Consider the following 16,500-nt stretch of genomic DNA (forward strand, 5'->3'; position numbering starts at 1 on the left):
TGAAATCAAGTCTTTTGTGTGGTTTTACCATATACTGTACTGATTTCACAGTGAGACCAGCGTTTCTCAAATTGGGTATTCTGACCCAAAAGGGTGTTGCGGGGGGATGTTGCAAGGTTATTTTAGGTGGTCATGGTATTGCCACCCTTACTTCTCTGCTGCCTTGAGAGCCGGGCAGCTGGAGAATGGTGGCTTTTGGCCAGGCACTCAGCTCTGAAGGCAGTGCCCCACCAGCAACAGTGCAGAAGTAAGCGTGGCAATACCGCACCATGCCACCCTTACTTCTGTGCTGCTGTCTTCAGAACTAGGTGGCCGGAAAGTGGCGGTGGCTGACCGAGGGCCCAGCTTTGCAGACAGCAGTGCAGAAGTAAGGGTAGCAGTACAGCAACCCTCCCTACAATAACCTTGCGACCCCCCTCACAATTCCTTTTAGAGTCAGGACCCCTACAATTACAACACTGTGACACTTCAGCTGAAATCATGAAATTTACAAATTTAAAAATCCTATGACTGTGAAATTGACCAAAATGAACTGTGAATTTGGTAGGGCCCTAATTATCACCAAGAACTTCATAGTAACTGAGCGTAAAACTTCCTACTCCAAAGGACAGGCTGCCATCTTCTCTACCTGATGTAGAGGGCCTAAAATGCTAAGTAGCAGGATGATCTGAATCCTGCTTATCCTTTTTTGAGTGGAAATTGTGTTCCACATAGAGACATGATAGGTTTCTAGGTGGTCATGGATCAACTTTTATGCTCACTGTTACTATGAAGTTCTGAGCAGGGCCATCCCTAGGGGGGTGCGGGGCCTGGGACATAGGCATTGAGTTTCTATCTGCAGCCCAGGCCCCGGCCCTACTCCACCCCTTCCCCCAAGGCCCTGCCCCACCTCTTCCCCCTCCCAGTTCCGCTCTACCCCTGAGCATGCTGTGCCCTTGCTACTTCCCCCTCCCCCCAGGGCTTCCAGACACTGTGAAACAGCTGATTGGCAATAGGTGGTGGTGCTCATCGACAGGTAGGAGGCACTGGGGGGAGGGGGAGGTTCGTAGGGGGGCTCCTCCTCGCCTCCCCTCACCTCCCTGTCTGCCTTCTCATGAAGTGCTGGGCTCCCCAAAGCGCAGGGCCCCGGGGCAGTTGTCCCGATTTGCCATACCCTAGAAATGGCTCTGGTTCTGAGTGACAATTAGGGCCCTACCAAATTCACAGTCCATTTTGGTCAATTTCACTGTCGTAGGATTTTGAAATTTTGTAAATTTCATCTATTTAAATCTGAAGTGTTACAGTATTGTAATTGTAGGGGTCCTGACCCAAAAAGGAATCGTGAGGGGGGGGGTCGCAAGGTTATTGTAGGTTTCAGAGTAGCAGCTGTGTTAGTCTGTATCTGCAAAACGGAAAGGAGTACTTGTGGCACCTTAGAGACTAACAAATTTATTTGAGCATAAACTTTTGTGAGCTACAGCTCACTTCACTGGATGCATACCTCTGATGAAGTGAGCTGTAGCTCAGGAAAGCTTATGCTCAGATAAATTTGTTAGTCTCTAAGGTGCCACAAGTACTCCTTTTCTTTTAAAGGTTATTGTAGGGAGGGTTGCAGTATTGCTACCCTTACTTCTGCACTGCTGCCTGCAGAGCATGGATCTGTTGCAAAATCATTCATCACAGACAGAGACAATGAAAAGCTTCTTAAAAATTATGTTAGAGGAAAAGTACTGAGTTTCTCTTTTTTATTCTGTATGTTTTTAGTGATTTTTTTAAATACACAAAATGGAGATAGTAGGAAGAGACATATAATCATAGCGTGGGAAAATGTAGACTGTAAAACCCAAAGGATTAAATGAATAAAGTAAAACAATTGCTTGTCTCCTATTTCGCAGGTGCTGGTAAATACTCACCATTCCTTCAGCGATACTTTGCAGATTATCTTGGGGCTTCTTGCAGATGCAAATTGGGTGTGTGGCCAGCAGGAGGAAGGAAGAGGAAGTGAGAGCTGCAGCAGCAGAATGTGTGTTTCAGTCTGATGATGGGATAGAGTCAGAAACACCAAAACAGCAGCGGTAAAAAGCCCAACTTCAATGGTGGGAGAGGCGCGGGCCGGGGAAAGGAAACGGCGGAGCTGCCAGGCGCTCGCTGCCGCAGGGCAGCAAACTTCACCCCGGCTCCACTCTGCACTTGGCTGCTGGGGGTGAAGGTGGTGCCTGGGTTTTTAAGGTACTTTCGTTTCCGTTTGGGCAGGTCTGCGGGGGGATGCACGGTGGGCTGAGAAGGCTCTCGGGGAGAGGGGTGCGGGCTGCGGTAGGGGGTGTCCCTGGCAGTGCAATGGGGGAGAGGGGAGCACGTTGCTGTGGACGCTGGAGGGGCCGGGGGGGGGCCGCCGTGGGAGGAGGAGGAGGGGGGGGTAGGATGCTGGCTGTGTGGGGGGTGGCAGGCGGCTGCAGGAGGAGAGCCCGCACCTGGCTGAGGGGGAGGGCTGGTGGGAGACGTGCCCGCCTGGGGGGGTGAGGGGGAGCGTGGCCCCGGCTGTGCTGGGGAAGGGGGAAGCGGCTGACATCGCGCTGAGGAAGAGGAAACGCAGCCGCCCTCCCTCGTGCTTGTCAGCGCGCCCGCCTGCCCCGTGTCGCCGCCGGGGCCGCCTGGGGGGCAGGCGGGGCGGGGGCGCAGCCTCCCTGCCCTTTGCGGCGCGCTCCTTTGCCTCCACGGCCCCGGGCGCTGGGAGCAGCGCTTCGCTCCGTGCCCTCAGCCGCTAGCCCGGCCCCCTTTTCCCAATCTGCCCTTCCACTCACGCCCCCCCCCCCCGCTCCCGTGACACTACCTGCCCCCGCGCGTCCCCCCCTTCTGCCCCCCGCCTCTCATCCCTGCCCTGTCCTCCTCCGACCCAGTCACTCTCCCGAAACAGGAGGTTTTGGTGCGTGTGTGCTGTTTTTGTCATTTTTTTTGCGGGGGGGGGGGTTGTTGATTGATGTGTCTCCAGCCACCCGCAGATCCCTCTCTGCTGGTCCTGTTGTTGCAAAGTGCTGGGCCGTGGCAACTTGGTCTTACAGACAGTTGACCTCATAAAGTGGGTTGGGAACATCTGTGTTAGCAATTGCGTGTACTCTGCAAATGCACTCAGGCAAACACAAGGCTGTCTGCAGAGCAGTCACTTGTGCATGTAGCTCTAATGCATAGAGGGGATCATTCTGAAGGTTTAATGTGCTCTTTAATATGTTGGTGGAAGAGGATGGTTGAACTAAGATTCTTTTCTTGCTCTGCTTTTTCCCCCCACCCCATCATATATTTGAAGCTTGAAGATTAAGGGGTCCCTGCACACAAACTTGTACTGGTTTAGTAAAGCTGATACAAGCATGGATGCTCTTTTTTTCTTCTTCTTCTGTTTAAGAATGGCTTATTTTGGTTTAGTTTATATCCATTCCTAATCTGTACAAGATAAAATAAAATAAACTTGGTTTAAACCGAACCAAGAGTTGCTGGTGCCAAATAAGTTTAAAAAGAAACCTTAAGTTTAAGCAGTGCAACTCTGCATGTAGTCCAGCCCTTAGTTCATTGTTGTTAATTAGTCACCTTCTTCTGAGTTCATGCCTCTTCCCTTTGCCAAGAACTTTTACTCAGTATTCAAGAGCTCTCAGTAGGGGTTGCCTTTTCTAAGATCTGTCCGCATAGCAATAAATATGGTCTGACTGAGGATGCATTTCATATAAAATTATTGTACTGGAATGTGGCTGGGAATTATGCATAGCCATGGCATACAACCCCTTAAACCAAGTGGGTATGAAATCCAAGAAGTGGAGTGTTCAGTTTTTTGGCTTCAAGTCCATACACAGTTTATTTTTATAACAAAGTTCCTGAAAAATAACTGAGTACATTTCACAAAAAGAAAAGGAGTACTTGTGGCACCTTAGAGACTAACCAATTTATTTGAGCATAAGCTTTCGTGAGCTTATGCTCAAATAAATTGGTTAGTCTCTAAGGTGCCACAAGTACTCCTTTTCTTTTTGTGAATACAGACTAACACGGCTGCTACTCTGAAACCTGTCATTATGCAAGAGTACATTTCAGAAGAACCATATTTTATTATTACTTTTATAAGCCTGTCTTTTAACCTGCCAAGGGTGAAATGTGGGACAAACACCCTGAAGAGAGAGCCAAAGATGATAATAGTGCCAGAAGTGTATAATGTGTTAACTTTAGTGCAGACAATATTGTCTATAATCTGCGCTTCATGATATAGCATTTTGATGTAAATACATATACTCGAAATATGTTCATAAATATCTCATTTTTCTTTAGATTTTGAGTCTAGGTTGTCGGAGTGTCCCTTATTAAGATCCTTATCAAGGGAAAAGTTGAGAAAGAACTAGAACTAAATCCTTTATTATTCACAACTGGGATGTGGGGTAGGCAATTGGATTATCTATCTCATCAATGGGTACCAAACCATGCTCTTTCTAGATGTTAGAGATCATTCAGTGTTCATGCAAATTGACTTCTTTGCAGTTACATACCTACTAGATCGCTCAACCCATGTTGAATATTTCTCAATGCAGAAAAATACCTGCTTTTTTCATAAGACTCATTTCACTCTGTCTTGAGTTCAGAAGATCAGAAGTGTTGTGTTTTCCAAGCCACCCAGTTCCATGGTGGAAAATCTGTTTAATTCTTGTGGTATACCTAACAGCTGTAATCTGACTGTGTAATAGTAGTAATTAGGTAGGGAGGAGAAAGAGAACTAGTGGTAATTTACTGGTAAACCTCCCTGTGGTATAGCATTAAGGAAGCATGTGTGACAACACACATTTTAGGGAGTGATTAAATCATCTTGCAGCAACTTTTAAAATTCACTTGGGTTAGTTGGGTAATAAAGGTTAGCATCATGTTGCCGCATTAACTGTATTAAACAGGTACTGTTGGCAGATACTGCAGTTAGTGTAACCCTTTGATCATTTCATCTGATGTAGTAAACTAGAGAGATACCTAATTATCAGTTTCTCCAGGCAGTGAGGCTGTGCATTTAAATGGGTTAATAATTTTTTGTAATCCTATTGAGAATCACAGTGCAGCATCATACAATTTGTGTCTTCTCCGTAGGTTGCAGTTTAGGTAAGAGTGTGGCTGTCTGAATTTCCTTTGTGAGCAGCAGAAAAGAAATTGAGGATTTCTACCCTTTTGATCTTGAATTTTCCAGAAGTTGTTGAATTATGCTAGGAAAAATATGATAGGATTAAAGCTGAATGGATTTGATGGCTGACTAGGTGGACTATTTCACTGATTAATGCTAGAACAATTGTATTTTTATCAATGAAAGTACCTACGGTTTAACAATATATTTTATAGATTAGATATGTAGAATATTTTTAGAAATGCAGTAGATTAATGCAAAACAATACTTCAGCAATGATCTACTCCGTTCCATCTCTCAGCATTTAAGTGGATTGCATTGTGTTCATTGTACTGACAGAGGTGATTTGATTTTTTTTTTCCTTATTGTTAACTTGTCACATGCTCTCTACCGGTGTATAACCGAAAAAGTAAGTATTACCGGAGGTTTAACTGTTACTGAAATACTGCTGCATGTCTGACACTTCCTTATAGCAATGCCCTTCTGTGGCAAATTGCAGATCTACAGTGCTGATGCTCCACCCTTCCTTCCGCTCTTTGTTTACTCTCCTAATAGAAATCTCTTTGATTATAAGGTTTGAGTTCACATATTTTCTTTGCCATGAAGTTCAGTCTTTTGAGAGGTGTTTGGGTGTGATCTCATGTTTTCCATGCTGACACAGACAATGCCTGGACATTTAAATATTGTTTCTTTCGTTAAATTTAGTAGATGTATTTAGTGCATGTTAAAGTGAGAGACTTGATATCCTTGGGTATAACTGACTAGTGCAAGCTTTCCCACATAGCTCTTCCAGTCCACCTCCGCACTGACATGCAGTATGTACCTCCTGTTACTCCAGAATTGGGTCTCACCTCTGTTGAGTAGATTGTCAATCATAGCACTAAAGTCTTTTGTGGTTCTGTGACTTTGATAAGGATCTATTTGAGATAATCATGAGGCCATCAAACACAATTTCCTTCCCAAGTTGTGACCCTTTTATCACTTGAATTCAGGTCTCCAGAAGTAAGTAATGCATTTTGCTGTTGATAAATAGGATAGGGTTTAGAGAAGAGCCACAAATATGATTAAAGGATTGGAAAAAATGTTTTATAGACTCAATCTGTTTAGTTTGACAAAGAGAAGGTTAAGGGGTGGCTTGATCACGGTCTATAAGTACCTATATGGGGAACAGATATTTGACAATAATCAAATTTGATAATAGAGGGCATTTCACTCTAGGAGACCAAGGTACAGTAAGATCCTGAAGTTAGACAAAGTCAGACTAGAAATAGGGCACATTTTTTTAACCAGTGAGGGTAATTAAACATTGGAACTATGGTGATGGTAGATTCACCATCACTGGCCGTTTTAAAATCAAGATTGGATGTTTTTGAAAGAGATGCTCTAGTTCAGACAGAAATTAATTCAGGGAAGCTCTATGGCTTGTATTATACAGGAGGTTGGACCTGATAATCACAATTGTCTCTTTGGGCCTTATAAATCTCTGAATTATAGTCAATGAATCTTTTTGTCTGGCTTAGGTTCATGTGTGCTATATGTCCTTATCAAATTATTTTAAAAAATACTCCCGTAAAACGGATTTTAAGAATCCTGGAGACTGAAGTCTGCCATTCATCCACAGAAAAGGCAGTGGCAATGCAAGCTTCTCCACATTGCCTTGCCAATGTACATCAGCACTGTTCTGAAGGGACCACTTGTGGGGGGAGAGAGTAGTTCAAGTCTCCATGCCTGTGTCAAGCTATTGCATGGGTCTTTGCTGTACGTGATCTTTTTATCACAAGTTTTGCAAGACACAAATGGGTGATTTATGGATAGGTTGGCAGCCCTAATATTAAATTTCCTTGTTGTTATCCAGTTGCTGTTAGAACAGAATCGGAAACCGAATGCTACAAGGAATTGGTAATGTGTTTTACCTCTCTCGCTCATTCAGGTCTAGTACTAAGGCATTGATTTCTGAAACTGTGGTCTGTGTATCACCATTAGTTTGTGGAACACTTGCTGATGGGCCAAGGAGAAGTGGGTGGTTACATGCCGTTTGCTCCTTCTCCTTGCTTCTGTCTGCCAAACAGCATTAAAAGTCAGCTAAAAATTTATTAAATATTTTCTGGTATCAATTTTCCACGTAAACAACTGCTGTAATGGCAATAGGGATGTTATTGATGGCCAGTGGAAAGAAAAGAGGTCTGTGCAATTAATTGTGAATGAGAGTGGAGGTGTCCCTTTTTGCTAAGATATAGCCCATACTGTGAAGAAGTTTGGGAACCTCTGCTCTTAGCCATTACCTTAGAATGGTCATTTGGCCTATGTACAGTGAGTTAGTTTCAGTCCAGTTCTAGTGAACAAGATAAACTGTGGTGGTGTGAGTTTCCTTTGGAGTTGTCTAGTTGGCAATGGAGAATACTTGGTGTGTGTTACACATACTAGTGTACACTCCTTGTCAGTATAGATGCAGCCTAAGGGTACATCTACACAGCCCATGGCAGTAAGCCTCCCAGCCTGGGTCAACAGACTCAGACTTGTGGGGTTCCCACTAGTGCTCTAAAATAGCTATGTAGACAGTATCTTGAAGTTGCAGCTCGAGCTGGAGTGTGGGCTTTGAAGCCCACCTCCTCTCCCTTAGTGTGGTATGAGATGGGAGAAGGTAAAGCAGGAAAGAGCATATGGGGAGATCGATATTGCTCTAACAAGGACACTGGGGACTCCTTTCTAATCCAGGGGAAAAGTGTGTGTGTGTGTGTGTACCTTTTGTACAGCGTCTGGTACACAGTGGTTAAAAAGCTTCTGATCTTGCCAAATTATTTTTGTATTTGGTGTGACACAAAAAGTGTGTGTGAAATCATTACCTTATCTCGCACTCCAAACGCACAATCATTTCTTACCACTCTTTTCCAACCCTGCAGTGCGAATAGGAAAAAGGCATTAGGATACAGACATTGTATCAAGTTTCATGCTTGTGTGCATTAAAATAGGCTGACTATAAATTCCTGGAAAACTTTTTTTTTTTAAAAATCACATATTAAATCTGAATTGTAATTAAGGGGGTATTCAATTTACTAAATTTTGGTAAACATTGCTTTTTCCTCCTCATTTCCCTACCCACCCCTTTATTATTTATTTATGTTACCATAGTGCTTGGGAGCCCCAGTCATGGATCAGGAGGACCCCGTTGTGCTAAGTGCTGTACAAACACAAACCAAAGAGAGAGCGAGCCCCTGTTCCAAATCTAAGGGGTGGTCTACACTAGAAAATTAGATCGACCCAGCTACATTGCTCAGGGGTGTGAAAAATCCATACCCCTGAGTGACATAGTTAAGATGACCTAAATTCCCATGTAGACAGTGCAAGATCAATGGATCTTCCGTCAACCTAACTATTGCCTCTTTGGAAGGTGGATTAACTGCCTTGATGGGAGAACTCCTCCCGTTGCTGTCTAAGTGTCTACACTGAAACGCTACAGTGGTGCAATTACAACGCTGCAGCTGTGTTGCTGTAGCTTTTTAAGTGTAGACATAAAGTAAGTATAAGACCAGAGATGACAGATGGATACAGACAGATGGGGGAATACAACAAAGCAATGAGACAGTACAGGTCAGTATGATAGGCAGTGGTATCAGCACACCAGTGGCCTAGCTGCTGTCAAGTTTATTGTAGGTATCACAGGAAAAGGAGTGTTTTGAAGGAGGAGATGTGAAAAAATGAAAGCAAAAGCAAGCCCGTATCTCCCTATATCATTTTCTCCCCCGCCATGCCTGCATCACTGGATACAGACTTTTGTATTACCTTCTACAATGAAGATGTTCATTTATCCAGTATTTTGTTTGTGTTTCCCCCTCCACACACACACAATAAAACAATCTATGATCCTGGCCCATGGATTTTCAGCAAGGGTGGTTCAAAAATGGTTTCCAAATCCTGTCAGATTCTTCTAATTTATTTTATATAGTTTACCTGTTCATATGCAGCTGTTTCTACCAGATTGACAATCTGCTCCATCTTGGATATCCTTGATATATCTTTCAAAATAGCATTTTTGCCATCATTTAAATTTTATTGGAATTAATCCACTTGCATTTTTCTAGAAGATATTTTCATTTTGAGTAGTTCCCCAATTAGGTAATTTTATTAAGTATTTGCCAGAGATTCTCTCATATGGTTCTTGCATTCGCTGCAGACTGCTCACAAATAAGTTGCCTATGTACTTTCAGGATCTACAGCTCAAATTATTATTACACAGACATTAGGAGTACAGAACAGTCTGTGAAATGATGCATCATCCCATTTTTAACTGTCACTTTAATACAGACATGTTAAACCATATTTTTTCTTCTCATGCTTGTTTTAATTAAAAGGGAGACGCGGTCAGTGTTTCTAAGAGGAAACTTTAGATTCCTCAAGCATGATGGTTTCTAGCCCCCCCCCCTTTTTTTTTAAAACCCCACATATCAATGGGTGCCTGTTTTGGGCAGATGATCTCATTTCCTAGAGTCTTTTGCATATATTGTTGAAGTTGCAAATATTGACAAAAAAAATTCTCTCTAGAGCTATTTTTAAATCTGTGAAATTTACAAAATGTCCTTTTTATGAAATAAATCTAACATTTTAAAGTTAGATAAAAGCAAAACAATGCAAAAGATGCCAACAGGCCAATAAAGCAACACTGTCCACATGAAAATCTCATGCCAGCCTTAATTTTTTTAGTTAGTTTTGCAAGTAATGCCCAAGATTACCATAACTGAAAGTGTTGAGGTGTTTTTTTTAATTGTACATTTGACAGTGCTTGGTCTGTTTCACTCTTCCCAGGTATAATCAGTTAGACCCTGATTCTGGCATCACTTACATACATGCTTAATGTTAACCATGTGAGTAGTTCCATTCATCTTATTCACATGCTGAAAGTTAAATGCATATGTAAAATGTTTGCTGGTTTGGGGCCATAAGTCAGTTTCCCTGATGTTGCCTTGAGCTTTCACACAAACATTTTGAAATAAGCAAACGTCACTGTAAAAACCTCCACGAAAATTGGTAGGGAGATATTGTGTGTGTGTACATATGTATAAAGGGGTGGGGGAGAGAAGAGATGTGTTTTCCAGAAACGATGACTGAATTTGTTTTAAGAAACTGATTAGATTTCAAGTTGGCAGTGTCCCTTTATCTATTGTTGGACACTGCTTTGATGATGAAGATTCCAGTCTAGATATTTTGGTATTTATTTTGTATCTAACGTGAAAAATATTATTCCCGCTCCAATTATTCTTCATTTACAATTCACAGAGCAAAAATGTGCAGGGTTTGTGGGGTTCTGGATTCCTGTTAGGATCATAAAAATAACCCAAGTTAGTCCTACGAGTGTTGTTATAATGCCCATATTGACGATAATTCTTTAAAATAATATTCCATATGTTGAGGTATACATAAATATATTGCTCTTAAATGCCATAGAAATAAGGAATTCATAAATACTAAAATCATCTGTCTTATGGTTAGGCAGTGCTGTATTAAGGTGGTGGGTTGCCCTGTATGTGTCTTTACTTACAGAAAGAAAGAGACATGGTTATGATACAGGCTAATATATTGCCATTTTTACTCCTAGCACTGTTGCATATATTTGTTACATTCCAATGGCATCTTTTCCGTCACTTTATTTTTTGGAATATAGTCACACATTAGTTTTCATAGCAACAGTCGTAGCTTCAGCTGGAAATTGAAACCTGATAAGTATTGGCTCATAACTACAAAAGCAGTTTATCCAAAATGTCCAAGCACTCAGCCAAACCAAGGTTTCTTTAAAACCTCTCTTTACCCTGAAATATAAGTATTAGTCTCTTCATTCTGGAAATGAAATTCAATATGTCATTTGGCTAGTAGGCATTCAAAATGCTGGACTCTCCCACCTCCCCCCTCAGTTTTCTGATTTTGCTTTTCCCTTCGTCAAGTGCCAGGTCACACAACTATTGTCTAACTCTAGCCCCTGTGATACAAGTGCATTCCTCATATTAACCTTCCCCCCTAGGAATAGCCAGACACAGGTCCCTCCTTACTTCCTAGGCTTACAAAATTCAGGATCTAGATGTGGGGTCTAGGTTTGATCTGTGCCATTTATGTGAATCTTCTTTGGTAATCCCCTCTTGAATGTACACCTCTCTCTTGTTGCTGTAAATCTCCCCTCCCTGGAAAGTATGAAGATTGAAACAGACTGCTTCTTATTAGTCAGCAAAGGGCAGAGTGGCCATTACTAACAGCAGTAGTTACAGCATAGCAGAAGTTTGTGGAAAAATTACAAAACCCTCAAAATCTTTCCCCACTTTCCTTCAAATTCGCAAAAATGACCTATGCTTGTGGCAAAACCTGCAAAATCCTGTGGTTCTTCTCTTTTGTGTGTATGTGTGTAAAGAGCCAAGTAAAAAGATTTCTGAGTGAAATTGGGCCCCTTTTCACTGAAAGATTGTTCTAGTTTAGAGCAAAGAGGTCAAATTTCTTTTAAGAAGTACAGGAAATTTAGAATTTTACTTGTTTTTTATGTGAAAATCATCATTTTTGTGGGAATTTCACTAGAAACTAAAATTTGAGTCACAAAATAATGAAAATTAACATGTGAAACTTTGAAAGAACAAAATGTATCATTTTCACATAGCTGTGGTGCAGAATAGTATAAACAGTATAAGAACATAAGAATGGCTGTACTGGATCAGATCAGTGGTCAGTTTAACCCAGTATCCTGTCTAGGGTGACCAGATGTCCCGATTTCATAGGGACAGTCCCGATTTTTGGGTCTTTTTCTTGGCTCCTATTACTCCCCACTCCCTGTCCCGATTTTTCACACTTGTTCTCTGGTCACCCTAATCCTGTCTTCTGAAAGTGGCAGGTACCAGATGCTTCAGAGGGAATGAACGGAGCAGGACAATTATTGAGTGATCCTTCCCTGTTGTCCATTCCCAGCTTCTGACAGTCGGAGGTTTAGGGATACCCAGAACATGGGGTTGTGTGTCTGACCATCTTGGCTAATAGCCATTGATAGACCTGTCCTCCATGAACTTATCTAATTATGTTTTGAACCCAGTTATACTTTTTGCCTTTACAATTTCCCTGGGCAACAAGTCACACAGGTTGATTGTACTTTGTGTGAAGAAGTACTTCCTTTCGTTTGTTTTAAACCTGCTGCCTATTAATTTAATTGGGTGACCCCTCTTCTTGTATGCTGTGAAGGACTCAATAACACTTCGATATTTGCTTTCTCCACACCATTTATGATTTTATAAACAACTATAATATCCCCCCTTAGTTGTCTCTTTTCTAAGATGAAAAGTTCCAGTCTTTTTAATCTCTCCTTGTATGGAAGTTTTTCCATACCTGTAGTCATTTCTGTTGTGCCTCTCTGTACTTTTTCCAATTCTAATATATCTTTTTTGAGATGGGGTGACCAGAACTGCATGCAGTATTCCACATGTTGGTGTACCATGGATTTATATTGTAGCATTATATTATCTGTCTTATTATCTATCCCTTTCCTAATGGTTCCTAATATTCTGTTTGCTTTTTTGACTGCTGCTGCACATTGAACAGATATTTTCAGAGAACTGGCCACAATGACTCCATGATATTTAAGTCGTAACAGCTAATTTAGACCCCATCATTTTTTATGTATAGTGGGGATTATGTTTTCCAATATGCCTTATTTTTGCACTTATCAACATTAAATTTCATCTGGTATTTTGTTACTCAGTCACCTAGTTTTGTCAGATCCCTTTGTAACTCTTTGCAGTCAACTTTGGATTTAACTATTTTGAGTAATTTTGTATCATCTGCAAAGTTTGCCATCTCACTGTTCACCTCTTTTACAGATCATTTATGAACAAGTTGAACAATACTTGTTCCAGTACAGATCCTTGGGGGACCCTGCCATTTGCCTCTCTCCAGTGTGAAAATTGACCATTTATTCCTACCCTTTGTTTCCTTTCTTTTAACCAGTTATTAATCCATGGGAGGACCTTCTGTCTTATCCCATGACTGCTTGGTTTGCTTAAGACCTGCGGTGAGGGACTTCATCAAAGGCTTTCTAAAAATCCAAGTACACTATATATCCACTGGATCACCCTTGTCCACATGCCTGAGGGTTCTAATAGATTGGTGAAGCATGATTTCCTTTTAAAAAAGCCATGTTGATTCTTCCCCAACACATCATGTTCATCTATGTGTCTGATAATTCTGGGGTTTTTTTTTTTTACTAGAGTTTCAACCAGTTTACCTGGTACTGAAGTTAGGCTTACCAGCCATTAATTGCAAGGATCGCCCCTGGAGACTTTTTTTTAAATTGGCATTACATTAGCTATCCTTCAGTCATTTGGTACAAAGCCTGATTTAAGTGATAGGTTACATACCCAAGTTAGTAATTTCATGGTTGAGTCCCTTCAGAACTATTGGGTGAATACCATCTGGTCTTGGTGACTTATTACTTTTTAATTTATCCCCAAACCTCCTTTACTGACACCTCAGTTTGGGACAGGTCCTCAGATTTGTTACCTAAAAAGGAAGATTCAGGTGTGGGAATCTCCCTCACATCCTTTGCAGTGAAGATAATGAGAATTATTAATTTAGCTTCTCCATAATGGCTTGTCTTCCTTGAGTGCTCCTTTAGCATCTCAATCATCCAGTGGGCCCACTGATTGATTGTTTGTCAGGCTTCCTGCTTCTGATGTAGTTTAAAACATTTTTGCTGTTAGTTTTTGTGTCTTCTGTTAATTACTCTTCAAATTCCGTTTTGACCTGACTAATTATATTTTTACACTGGACTTGCCAGAGTTTGTGCTCCTTTCTATTTTCCTCTGTAGGTTTGACTTTCAATATTTAAAGGATGACCAACTCTTTTAGTCTGTTTAGTCAGGGTGGCTTTTTTTGTTTTTGTTTTTTAATTTGCGGTATGCATTTAGTTTGAGCCTCTATTATAGTGTTGTTGGTGTTCCCCTGAGACCTCTTCCACTAGATTCCCCAAGAACTCAGTTTGACTCCAGTCTCATAACTCAGGCTCCTTTATTTGGCATGCAGCAAAGCTGCACTGAGTTGATCAGACTCAAGTGTAGGGGATGGTACAGGATGTGCCATACATCCAAAGTTACACAGCAAACCTCTTCCTTCATATACGTTTACACATTACATTGCATTTACTATACATTGCATCACACGTTTGGGACTGACTCGTTCACTTTGAAGCAATCTACGTACAGTATGCAATGTCAGTGCACGACTTGTTCTTTTCTTCATCTTACATTTCAGGCTTATCTTATCCATTGTTATATCGTCCATTGTAAATGGTTCTTTGGGTGTTACTTATCTTAGCTAGTTACAGACAGTCTGTTTCCAGACTGTGCACCCATTTACCTCCTCCCTAATCCTGTCTCCCAAGAAATGAGGTCTCAGCCACATCCAATTATTCATGTCAAGCCAGGCCTATATTCTACGGCTCTTGTTTTTCTTTTTTATATTTGCGATATTTTTATTTTCATTATATTCCAGTCTTTTTGTGCTTTTTTTTAAAGTTTATTTTAATTTTTATTTATACAATTTTATGATACAACTTTTATTTTTATTTTTTGGTAATATTTATTTTACATTATAGTTAAATAGAACACTTGTATACAATTTTAATGGTTGGATGTTTTATTATGTTTTTGAGTGGTTACTGCACTATTTAAAGTAGCTTTATTAATGATGATTAATCAGTTCTGGGTCCGGTTCTGTTCAATATCTTCATCAATGATTTAGATAATAGCATAGAGAGTACATTTATGAAGTTTGAGGATGATATCAAGCTTGGAGGAGTTGCAAGTGCTTTGGAGGATAGGATTATAATTCAAATTGATCTGGACAAACTGGAGAAATGGTCTGGAATAAAAAGGATAAAATTCAATAAGGACAAATGCAAAGTACTCCACTTAGGAGGGAACAATCAGTTGCACACATACAAAATGGGAAATGACTGCTGAGGAAGGAATACCGCAGAAAAGGGATCTGGGGGTCATAGTGGACCACAAGCTAAATATGAGTCAACAGTGTAACGCTGTTGCAAAAAAAGCGAACATCATTCTGGGCTCTATTAGCAGGAGTGTTGTAAGCAAGACACGAGAAGTACTGGTAATTCTTCCGCTCTACTCTGCGCTGATTAGGCCTCAATTGGAGTATTGTGTCCAGTTCTGGGTGCCACATTTCAGGAAGGATGTGGACAAATTGGAGACAGTCCAGAGAAGAGCAACAAAAATGATAAAAGGTCTGGAAAACATGACCTATGAGGGAAGATTGAAAACACTGGGTTTGTTTAGTCTGGAAAAGAGAAGATTGAGTTTTCAAGTACCTAAAAGGTTGTTACAAGGAGGAGGGAGAAAAATTGTTTTTCTTAACCTCTGAGGACAGGACAAGAAGCAATGGGCTTAAATTGCAGCAAGGGCGGTTTAGGTTGGACATTAGGAAAACATTCCTAACTGTCAGGGTGGGTAAGCACTGGAATAAATTCCCTAGGGAGGTTGTGGAATCCCCATCATTGGAGATTTTTAAGAGCAGATTAGACAAACACCTGTTAGGAATGGTCTGATAATACTTAGTCCTGCAATGAGTGTGGGGGACTGAACTAGATGACCTCTCAAGGTCCCTTCCAGTCCTATGATTAAAAGAAAATAGAATTTGGATGGCACTTTTGAATAGGAGTTTAGTAGTTGGGCTTTATTTTTTTTATATTTACTGATTTGTATGTGTGCATATGCTAAGTTGGTTTTTGCTTTTAAAGCACACAGCTCTTATGGCCTTTTTTGAGCTTTTAAAGGATTTAAATTAAGTAGTATTATACGTTAGTTTTAATTTTTATTTATTTTAAAAAAGATATATAATTTTTATTGTTGCTTTATTATTGACAAAGGGATTTAGGTTTTTTATTATTTGGTTTTGTCTTTGTTTTTACTTATTTTATGTTTAATATTTATCGTTTAATTTAAAAAAAGGTTAAACTTCGTGAAAGCATCGAGACACTTGAAGGGTTAAGTAACAAAATTAAGGCTGCCGAATAAAGAGTGTCTGTCAGTTTTGCAAGCTTGAATAAACGATTTGGATGGATTTCGTGTGGAATTTTTTAAAAGCTAATTTATTTTAAATATATATTTTACATTTTTTTAAATAAGCGTTTTTTGAAATTTTGTTGTCCCTTTCTCTGTTATAAGCAGTTTATTATGAGAGACTAAATAAATATTTTAAACTTGCATGGTTTACCATTTGCTAGCTGAAGTTTTGAACTTTTTTTGTTTTTGTTTAAAGATGGTTTTACACTTTCAAAGGTGTTTTTTTTTTTTTTTTTTTTTTTGGTGTAAGTTGCAAGTTATGAAGAGATGACTCATTTAAGTTGCTTACAA

At 40.5% G+C, this 16,500-nt stretch overlaps 1 protein-coding gene across 3 annotated transcripts in view; it reads left to right on the forward strand.

Moving 5' to 3' along the window:
- Positions 1-2,014: 2,014 nt before the first annotated feature.
- Positions 2,015-16,500, forward strand: part of ELMO1 (engulfment and cell motility 1) — a 418,423-nt gene continuing 403,937 nt past the window's right edge. Inside the window, exon 1 of one of the 3 annotated variants that reach the window (XM_074945335.1) lies at positions 2,015-2,208. The gene's annotated coding sequence lies outside the window, so the exon portion shown is untranslated. The remainder of the gene's footprint in view (positions 2,209-16,500) is intronic. The other 2 variants (XM_074945337.1, XM_074945338.1) reach the window with 2 other exon arrangements.

This window comes from Natator depressus, chromosome 2 (assembly GCF_965152275.1).
Source record: "Natator depressus isolate rNatDep1 chromosome 2, rNatDep2.hap1, whole genome shotgun sequence".
Classification (NCBI taxonomy): domain Eukaryota; kingdom Metazoa; phylum Chordata; order Testudines; family Cheloniidae; genus Natator; species Natator depressus.